Genomic DNA, 12,592 nt, shown 5'->3' with positions numbered 1-12,592 from the left:
ACACAGTGAATAGTGTTATGTATATAGAATATACAGTGTATAGTATTATTTATATAGAGAACACAGTGTATAGTATTATTTATATAGAATACACAGTGTATAGTATTATTTATATAGAATAAACAGTGTATAGTATTATTTATATAGAGGACACAGTGTATAGTATTATTTATATAGAGGACACAGTGTATAGTATTATTTATATAGAGAACACAGTGTATAGTATTATTTATATAGAATACACAGTGTACTGTATTATTTATATAGAATAAACAGTGTATAGTATTATTTATATAGAGGACACAGTGTATAGTATTATTTATATAGAGGAAACAGTGTATAGTATTATTTATATAGAGGACACAGTGTATAGTATTATTTATATAGAGGACACAGTGTATAGACTTATTTGTATAGAGGACACAGTGTATAGTATTACTTATATAGAGGACACAGTGTGTAGTATTTATATAGAGGACACAGTGTATAGTATTATTTATATAGAGAACCCAGTGTATAGTATTATTTATATAGAAAACACAGTGTATAGTATTATTTATATAGAATACACAATGTATAGTATTAATTATATAGAATACACAGTGTATAGTATTATTTATATAGATGACAAAGTGTATAGTATTATTTATATAGAGAACCCAGTGTATAGTATTATTTATATAGAGATCACAGTGTATAGTATTATTTATATAGAGGACACAGTGTATAGTATTATTTATATAGAATACACAGTGTATAATATTATTTATATAAAGGACACTGTATATAGTATTATTTATATAGAGGACACAGTGTATAGTATTATTTATATAGAGAACACAGTGTATAGCATTATTTATATAGAGGACACAGTGTATAGTATTATTTATATAGAGGACACAGTGTATAGAATTATTTATATAGATAACAAAGTGTATAGTATTATTTATATAAAAGACACATTGTATAGTAATATTTATATAGAGAACACAGTGTATAGTATTATTTATATAGAGGACACAGTGTATAGTATTATTTATATAGATAACAAAGTGTATAGTATTATTTATATAAAAGACACATTGTATAGTAATATTTATATAGAGAACACAGTGTATAGTATTATTTATATAGAATACACAGTGTATAGTATTATTTATATAGAGAACACAGTATATATTATTATTTATATAGAGGACACAGTGTATAGTATTATTTATATAGAGAACACAGTGTATAGTATTATTTATATAGAATACACAGTGTACTGTATTATTTATATAGAAAACACAGTGTAGAGTATTATTTATATAGAATACACAGTGTATAGTATTATTTATATAGAGGACACAGTGTAAAGTATTATTTATATAATGGACACAGTGTATAGTATTATTTATATAGAGGACACAGTGTATAGTATTATTTATATAGATGACACAGTGTATAGTATTATTTATATAGAGGACACAGTGTATAGTATTATTTATATAAAGGACAAAGTGTATAGTATTATTTATATAGAGGACACAGTGTATAGTATTATTTATATAGAGGACACAGAGTATAGTATTATTTATATAGAGGACACAGTGTATAGTATTATTTATATAGAGAACACAGTGTATATTATAATTTATATAGAATACACAGTGTATAGTATTATTTATATAGAGGACACAGTGTATAGTATTATTTATATAGAGGCCACAGTGTATAGTGTTATGTATATAGAATACACAGTGTATAGTATTATTTATATAGAAAACACAGTGTATAGTATTATGTATATGGAAACACAGTGTATAGTATTATTTTTTATAGAATACACAGTGTATAGTATTATTTATATAGAATAAACAGTGTATAGTATTATTTATATAGAGGACACAGTGTATAGTATTATTTATATAGAGGACACAGTGTATAGTATTATTTATATAGAGAACACAGTGTATAGTATTATTTATATAGAATACACAGTGTACAGTATTATTTATATAGAATAAAAAGTGTATAGTATTATTTATATAGAGGACACAGTGTATAGTATTATTTATATAGAGGAAACAGTGTATAGTATTATTTATATAGAGGACACAGTGTATAGTATTATTTATATAGAGAACACAGTGTATAGTATAATTTATATAGAATACACAGTATATAGTATTATTTATACAGAATACACAGTGTATAGTATTATATATATAGAGGACACAGTGAATAGTGTTATGTATATAGAATACACAGTGTATAGTATTATTTATATAGAGAACACAGTGTATAGTATTATTTATATAGAATACACAGTGTATAGTATTATTTATATAGAATAAACAGTGTATAGTATTATTTATATAGAGGACACAGTGTATAGTACTATTTATATAGAGGAAACAGTGTATAGTATTATTTATATAGAATACACAGTGTATAGTATTATTTATATAGAGGACACAGTGTTAAGTATTATTTATATAGAGGACACAGTGTATAGTGTTATGTATATAGAATACACAGTGTATAGTATTATTTATATAGAAAACACAGTGTATAGTATTATGTTTATGGAAAACACAGTGTATAGTATTATTTTTTATAGAATACACAGTGTATAGTATTATTTATATAGAATAAACAGTGTATAGTATTATTTATATAGAGGACACAGTGTATAGTATTATTTATATAGAGGACACAGTGTATAGTATTATTTAAATAGAGAACACAGTGTATAGTATTATTTATATAGAATACACAGTGTACAGTATTATTTATATAGAATAAAAAGTGTATAGTATTATTTATATAGAGGACACAGTGTATAGTATTATTTATATAGAGGAAACAGTGTATAGTATTATTTATATAGAGGACACAGTGTATAGTATTATTTATATAGAGAACACAGTGTATAGTATAATTTATATAGAATACACAGTATATAGTATTATTTATACAGAATACACAGTGTATAGTATTATATATATAGAGGACACAGTGAATAGTGTTATGTATATAGAATACACAGTGTATAGTATTATTTATATAGAGAACACAGTGTATAGTATTATTTATATAGAATACACAGTGTATAGTATTATTTATATAGAATAAACAGTGTATAGTATTATTTATATAGAGGACACAGTGTACAGTATTATTTATATAGAGGAAACAGTGTAAAGTATTATTTATATAGAGAACACAGAGAATAGTATTATTTATAAAGAATACACAGTGTATAGTATTATTTATATAGGGGACACAGTGTATAGTATTATTTATATAGACAACACAGTGTATAGTATTATTTATATAGAGAACACAGTGTATAGTATTATTTATATAGAGGACAAAGTGTATAGTATTATTTATATAGAGAACACAGTGTATAGTATTATTTATATAGAGAACAAAGAGTATAGTATTTTTTATATAGAGGACACAGTGTATAGTATTATTTATATAGAGAACACAGTGTATAGTATTATTTATATAGAGAACACAGAGTATAGTATTATTTATATAGAAAACACAGTGTATAGTATTATTTATACAGATGATACAGTATATACTATTATTTATATAGAGAACACAGAGTATAATTGTATTTATATAGAGGACACAGTGTATATTATTATTTATATAGAGAACACAGAGTATAGTATTATTTATATAGATGATACAGCATATAGTATTATTTATATAGAGAACACAGTGTATAGTATTGTTTATATAGAGAACTCAGTGTATAGTATTATTTATATAGATGATACAGTATATAGTATTATTTATATAGAGAACACAGTGTATAGTATTATTTATATAGAGAACACAGTGTATAGTATTGTTTATATAGAGAACACAGTGTATAGTATTATTTATATAGATGATACAGTATATAGTATTATTTATATAGAGAACACAGTGTATAGTATTATTTATATAGAGAACACAGTGTATAATATTATTTGTATAGAGAACACAGAGTATAGTTGTATTTATATAGAGGACACAGTGTATAGTATTATTTATATAGAGATCACAGTGTATAGTATTATTTATATAGAGAACACAGAGTATAGTATTATTTATATAGAGGACACAGTGTATAGTATTATTTATATAGAGAACACAGTGTATAGTATTATTTATATAGATGATACAGTATATAGTATTATTTATATAGATGATACAGTGTATAGTATTATTTATATAGAGAACACAGTGTATAGTATTATTTATATAGAGAACACAGTGTATAGTATTATTTATATAGAGAACACAGTGTATAGTATTATTTATATAGGGGACACAGTGTATAGTATTATTTATATAGAGAACACAGTGTATAGTATTATTTATATAGAGAACACAGTGTATAGTATTATTTATATAGATGATACAGTATATAGTATTATTTATATAGAGAACACAGTGTATAGTATTATTTATATAGATGATACAGTATATAGTATTATTTATATAGAGATCACAGTGTATAATATTATTTATATAGAGAACACAGTGTATAGTATTATTTATATAGATGATACAGTATATAGTATTATTTATATAGAGAACACAGTGTATAGTATTATTTATATAGAGAACACCGTGTATAGTATTATTTATATAGATGATACAGTATATAGTATTATTTATATAGAGAACACAGTGTATAGTATTATTTATATAGGGGACACAGTGTATAGTATTATTTATATAGATGATACAGTGTATAGTATTATTTATATAGAGAACACAGTGTATAGTATTATTTATATAGAGAACACAGTGTATAGTATTATTTATATAGAGAACACAGTGTATAGTATTATTTATATAGGGGACACAGTGTATAGTATTATTTATATAGAGAACACAGTGTATAATATTATTTATATAGAGAACACAGTGTATAGTATTATTTATATAGATGATACAGTATATAGTATTATTTATATAGAGAACACAGTGTATAGTATTATTTATATAGAGAACACCGTGTATAGTATTATTTATATAGATGATACAGTATATAGTATTATTTATATAGAGAACACAGTGTATAGTATTATTTATATAGAGGACACAGTGTATAGTATTATTTATATAGGGGACACAGTGTATAGTATTATTTATATAGAGAACACAGTGTATAGTATTATTTATATAAATAACACAGTGTATAGTATTATTTATATAGATGATACAGTATATAGTATTATTTATATAGAGAACACAGTGTATAGTATTATTTATATAGATGATACAGTATATAGCATTATTTATATAGAGAACACAGTGTATAATATTATTTATATAGAGAACACAGTGTATAGTATTATTTATATAGATGATACAGTATATAGTATTATTTATATAGAGAACACAGTGTATAGTATTATTTATATAGAGAACACCGTGTATAGTATTATTTATATAGATGATACAGTATATAGTATTATTTATATAGAGAACACAGTGTATAGTATTATTTATATAGATGATACAGTGTATAGTGTTATTTGTATAGAGAACACAGTGTATAGTATCATTTATATAGAGAACACAGTGTATAGTATTATTTATATAGAGAACACAGTGTATAGTATTATTTATATAGAGAACACAGTGTATAGTATTATTTATATAGAGAACACAGTGTATAGTATTATTTATATAGAGAACACAGTGTAAAGTAGTATTTATATAGAGGACACAGTGTATAGTATTATTTATATAGAAGACACAGTGTATAGTATTATTTATGTAGAGGACACAGTGTATAGTATTATTTATATAGAGAACACAGTGTATAGTATTATTTATATAGAGAACACAGTGTAAAGTAGTATTTATATAGAGAACACAGTGTATAGTATTATTTATATAGATGATACAGTATATAGTATTATTTATATAGAGAACACAGTGTATAGTATTATTTATATAGAGAACACAGTGTATAATATTATTTATATAGAGAACACAGTGTATAGTATTATTTATATAGATGATACAGTATATAGTATTATTTATATAGAGAACACAGTGTATAGTATTTTTTATATAGAGATTACAGTGTATAGTATCATTTATATAGAGAACACAGTGTATAATATTATTTATATAGAGGACACAGTGTATAGTATTATTTATATAGAGAACACAGTGTATAGTATTATTTCTATAGATGATACAGTATATAGTATTATTTATATAGAGAACACAGTGTATAGTATTATTTATATAGAGGACACAGTGTATAGTATTATTTATATAGAGAACACAGTGTATAGTATTATTTATATAGAGAACACAGTGTATAGTATTATTTATATAGAGAACACAGTGTATAGTATTATTTATATAGAGAACACAGTGTATAGTATTATTTATATAGAGAACACAGTGTATAGTATTATTTATATAGAGGACACAGAGTATAGTTGTATTTGTATAGAGGACACAGTGTATAGTATTATTTATATAGAGATCACAGTGTATAGTATCATTTATATAGCGGAGACAGTGTATAGTATTATTTATATAGAGGACACAGTGTATAGTATTATTTATATAGAGGACTAAGTGTATAGTATTATTTATATAGAGGACACAGTGTATAGAATTATTTATATAGAGAACACAGTGTATAGTATTATTTATATAGAGAACACAGTGTATAGTATTATTTATATAGAGGACTAAGTGTATAGTATTATTTATATAGAGGACACAGTGTATAGAATTATTTATATAGAGAACACAGTGTATAGTATTATTTATATAGAGAACACAGTGTATAGTATTATTTATATAGATGATACAGTATATAGTTTTATTCATATAGAGAACACAGTGTATAATATTATTTATATAGAGGACACAGTGTATAGTATTATTTATATAGAGGACACAGTGTATAGTATTATTTATATAGATGATACAGTATATAGTTTTATTGATATAGAGAACACAGTGTATAGTATTATTTATATAGAGAACACAGTGTATAGTATTATTTATATAGATGATACAGTATATAGTATTATTGATATAGACAACGCAGTGTATAGTATTATTTATATAGAGTACACCGTGTATAGTATTATTTATATAGAATACACAGTGTATAGTATTATTTATATAGAGAACACAGTGTATAATATTATTTATATAGAGGACACAGTGTATAGTATTATTTATATAGAGAACAGTGTATAGTATTATTTATATAGAGAACACAGAGTTTAGTATTATTTATATAGAGGACACAGTGTATAGTATTATTTATATAGAGAACACAGTGTATAGTATTATTTATATAGAGGACACAGTGTATAGTATTATTTATATAGATGACACAGTGTATAGTATTATTTATATAGAATACACAGTGTATAGTATTATTTATATAGATGACGCAGTGTATAGTATTATTTATATAGACGACGCAGTGTATAGTATTATTTATATAGAATACACAGTGTATAGTATTATTTATATAGATGACGCAGTGTATAGTATTATTTATATAGATGACACAGTGTATAGTATTATTTATATAGAATACACAGTGTATAGTATTATTTATATAGATGACACAGTGTATAGTATTATTTATATAGATGACACAGTGTATAGTATTATTTATATAGAATACACAGTGTATAGTATTATTTATATAGATGACGCAGTGTATAGTATTATTTATATAGACGACGCAGTGTATAGTATTATTTATATAGAATACACAGTGTATAGTATTATTTATATAGATGACGCAGTGTATAGTATTATTTATATAGACAACGCAGTGTATAGTATTATTTATATAGAATACACATTGTATAGTATTATTTATATAGAGGACACCGTGTATAGTATTATTTATATAGATGACACAGTGTATAGTATTATTTATATAGGGGACACAGTGTATAGAATTATTTATATAGAGAACACAGTGTATAGTATTATTTATATAGAGAACACAGTGTATAGTATTGTTTATATAGAGAACAATCGAGAGGTGAAGTTCCTGCTATACGCCGATGACCTCCTACTCCTGGCCCCCACCGAGAAAGACCTCCAAGAAAGCCTGTCAGTGCTGGAAAAATTCAGCACCACATGGGCCCTACCCATCAACCAGAAGAAGACCAAAATCATGGTATTCCAGAAGAAGGGCCACAATAAAGCCTCCACCACCTCACAATTCACACTGAACGGCTCCACTCTGGAGAAAACCAACAGCTACACCTACCTGGGGCTGGAGCTCAGCCAATCAGGAAGCTTCAAAGCAGCAATAGAAACCCTGAAAGCAAAAGCCTGCAGAACCTTCTACGCCATCAGAAGACAACTGTACCACCTCAAACCACCGGTGAGGGTCTGGATGAAGATATTTGACGCAGTCATCACCCCGATCCTTCTCTATGGCAGTGAGGTTTGGGGCCCAGCCACCTACCCAGACCAGTCAAGGTGGGATTCCAGCCCAACAGAGAACTTCCACCTGGAGTTCTGCAAATACCTGCTACATGTCCATCGCAACACCACCAACATGGCCTGCAGGGCAGAGCTAGGCAGACTCCCCCTATGGCTCACCATACAGAAGAGGGCGCTAGCTTTCCAGGCACACATCCAGGGGAGCAAGCCTGACTCCTACCACCACCAAGCATGGCTAAGCCACCGGAGCAAACCAGACATTCAACAACCAAACAGCAGCCAACCACCAAACCAAAAACACCAACAGATGATAACCAAGGCCGAAATAAAGGCGACCACAGAGGCAAACAGAGAGCGGTACATTGAAGAATGGAGAAACGAAATAAATAACTCCAAGAAACTCACCAATGTGTACCAATCCCTACAAAGAGACTACACCATGGCCACCTACCTGGAGAGAATACGCCACCCCAAGCACAGACAGACCCTGAGCCGGTACAGACTGAGCGCCCACAACCTAGAGATAGAGACGGGGCCATACAGGCAGACGTACAAGCCACGGGAGAAGAGACTGTGCCAGCACTGTGACCAGGGGGCCCTAGAAGACCAGACCCACTTCCTGCTACACTGCACCAAATACTCAGCTATGAGGGCCGTCTACTACCAAAGACTCTCTGCCCACATCCCAGACTTCATATCTGCAGACGAGAAGAGGAAACTCTACATCCTACTGGGAGAAGAAGAGGCCACTGTGGAGATCACTGCCCAATACGTGTCCAGCTGTCACCAAACCAGAGGAAGATGAGACTCCATGGACTGTTATATTTATCCCAATACACCCGCCCCACCCACCCCCACCTCCCCATATAGCAGTCACCAACGAAGAGGAAGATGAGACTCCATGGACTGTTATAACCGAACCCCCCCCCCCCATACCCACCACCCACCCACCACCCACCCAACCCAACTCCCCCCCCCACCCACAGACTTTACTAGCTTTGGCAATGCCAAATACCTATTCGGACGTGCCAATAAAGCATTTTTTGATTTGATTTGATTTGATTTGATTTGATTTGTATTATTTATATAGAGAACACAGTGTATAGTATTATTTATATAGATGATACAGTATATAGTATTATTTATATAGAGAACACAGTGTATAGTATTATTTATATTGAGAACACAGTGTATAATATTATTTATATAGAGAACACAGTGTATAGTATTATTTATATAGAGAACACAGTGTATAGTATTATTTATATAGAGAACAAAGTGTAAAGTAGTATTTATATAGAGAACACAGTGTACAGTATTATTTATATAGATGATACAGTATATAGTATTATTTATATAGAGAACACAGTGTATAGTATTATTTATATAGAGAACACAGTGTATAGTATTATTTATATAGAGAACACAGTGTAAAGTAGTATTTATATAGAGAACACAGTGTATAGTATTATTTATATAGATGATACAGTATATAGTATTATTTATATAGAGAACACAGTGTATAGTATTATTTATATAGAGAACACAGTGTATAATATTATTTATATAGAGAACACAGTGTATAGTATTATTTATATAGAGAACACAGTGTATAGTATTATTTATATAGATGATACAGTATATAGTATTATTTATATAGAGAACACAGTGTATAGTATTATTTATATAGAGAACACAGTGTATAGTATTATTTGTATAGAGAACACAGAGTATAGTTGTATTTATATATAGGACACAGAGTATAGTTGTATTTATATAGAGGACACAGTGTATAGTATTATTTATATAGAGATCACAGAGTATAGTATTATTTATATAGATGATACAGTATATAGTATTATTTATATAGAGAACACAATGTATAGTATTATTTATATAGAGGACACAGTGTATAGTATTATTTATATAGAGAACACAGTGTATAGTATTGTTTATATAGAGAACACAGTGTATAGTATTATTTATATAGAGAACACAGTGTAAAGTAGTATTTATATAGAGAACACAGTGTAAAGTAGTATTTATATAGAGAACACAGTGTATAGTATTGTTTATATAGAGAACACAGTGTATAGTATTATTTATATAGAGAACACAGTGTAAAGTAGTATTTATATAGAGAACACAGTGTAAAGTAGTATTTATATAGAGAACACAGTGTATAGTATTATTTATATAGATGATACAGTATATAGTATTATTTATATAGAGAACACAGTGTATAGTTTTATTTATATAGAGAACACAGTGTATAGTATTATTTATATAGAGAACACAGTGTATAGTATTATTTATATAGAGAACACAGAGTATAGTTGTATTTATATAGAGGACACAGAGTATAGTTGTATTTATATAGAGGACACAGTGTATAGTATTATTTATATAGAGATCACAGAGTATAGTATTATTTATATAGATGATACAGTATATAGTATTATTTATATAGAGAACACAGTGTATAGTATTATTTATATAGATGATACAGTATATAGTATTATTCATATAGAGAACACAGTGTATAGTATTATTTATATAGAGGACACAGTGTATAGTATTATTTATATAGAGAACACAGTGTATAGTATTATTTATATAGAGAACACAGTGTATAGTATTATTTATATAGAGAACACAGTGTATAGTATTATTTATATAGAGATTACAACGTATAGTATCATTTATATAGAGAACACAGTGTATAATATTATTTATATAGAGGACACAGTGTATAGTATTATTTATATAGAGAACAGTGTATAGTATTATTTATATAGAGAACACAGAGTATAGTATTATTTATATAGAGGACACAGTGTATAGTATTATTTATATAGAGAACACAGTGTATAGTATTATTTATATAGATGACACAGTGTATAGTATTATTTTTATAGAATACACAGTGTATAGTATTATTTATATAGGGGACACAGTGTATAGAATTATTTATATAGAGGACACAGTGTATAGTATTAATTATATAGAGAACTCAGTGTATAGTATTATTTATATAGATGATACAGTATATAGTATTATTTATATAGAGAACACAGTGTATAGTAATATTTATATAGAGAACACAGTGTATAGTATTATTTATATAGAGAACACAGTGTAAAGTAGTATTTATATAGAGAAAACAGTGTATAGTATTATTTATATAGAGAACACAGTGTATAGCATTATTTATATAGAGGACACAGTGTATAGAATTATTTATATAGAGGACACAGTGTATAGTATTATTTATATAGAGAACACAGTGTAAAGTAGTATTTATATAGAGAAAACAGTGTATAGTATTATTTATATAGATGATACAGTATATAGTATTATTTATATAGAGAACACAGTGTATAGTATTATTTATATAGAGAACACAGTGTATAATATTATTTATATAGAGAACACAGTGTATAGTATTATTTATATAGAGAACACACTGTATAGTATTATTTATATAGAGAACAAAGTGTAAAGTAGTATTTATATAGAGAACACAGTGTATAGTATTATTTATATAGAGAACACAGTGTATAGTATTATTTATATAGAGCACACAGTGTAAAGTAGTATTTATATAGAGAACACAGTGTACAGTATTATTTATATAGATGATACAGTATATAGTATTATTTATATAGAGAACACAGTGTATAGTATTATTTATATAGAGAACACAGTGTATAGTATTATTTGTATAGAGAACACAGAGTATAGTTGTATTTATATAGAGGACACAGAGTATAGTTGTATTTATATAGAGGACACAGTGTATAGTATTATTTATATAGAGATCACAGAGTATAGTATTATTTATATAGATGATACAGTATATAGTATTATTTATATAGAGAACACAGTGTATAGTATTGTTTATATAGAGAACTCAGTGTATAGTATTATTTATATAGATGATACAGTATATAGTATTATTTATATAGAGAACACAATGTATAGTATTATTTATATAGAGAACACAGTGTATAGTATTGTTTATATAGAGAACACAGTGTATAGTATTATTTATATAAAGAACAGTATATAGTATTATTTATATAGAGATTACAACGTATAGTATCATTTATATAGAGAACACAGTGTATAATAT

Source organism: Leptodactylus fuscus, chromosome 6 (genome assembly GCF_031893055.1).
Source record: "Leptodactylus fuscus isolate aLepFus1 chromosome 6, aLepFus1.hap2, whole genome shotgun sequence".
In the NCBI taxonomy this organism is placed as follows: Eukaryota; Metazoa; Chordata; class Amphibia; order Anura; family Leptodactylidae; genus Leptodactylus; species Leptodactylus fuscus.
This window is presented reverse-complemented; position numbering follows the sequence as displayed.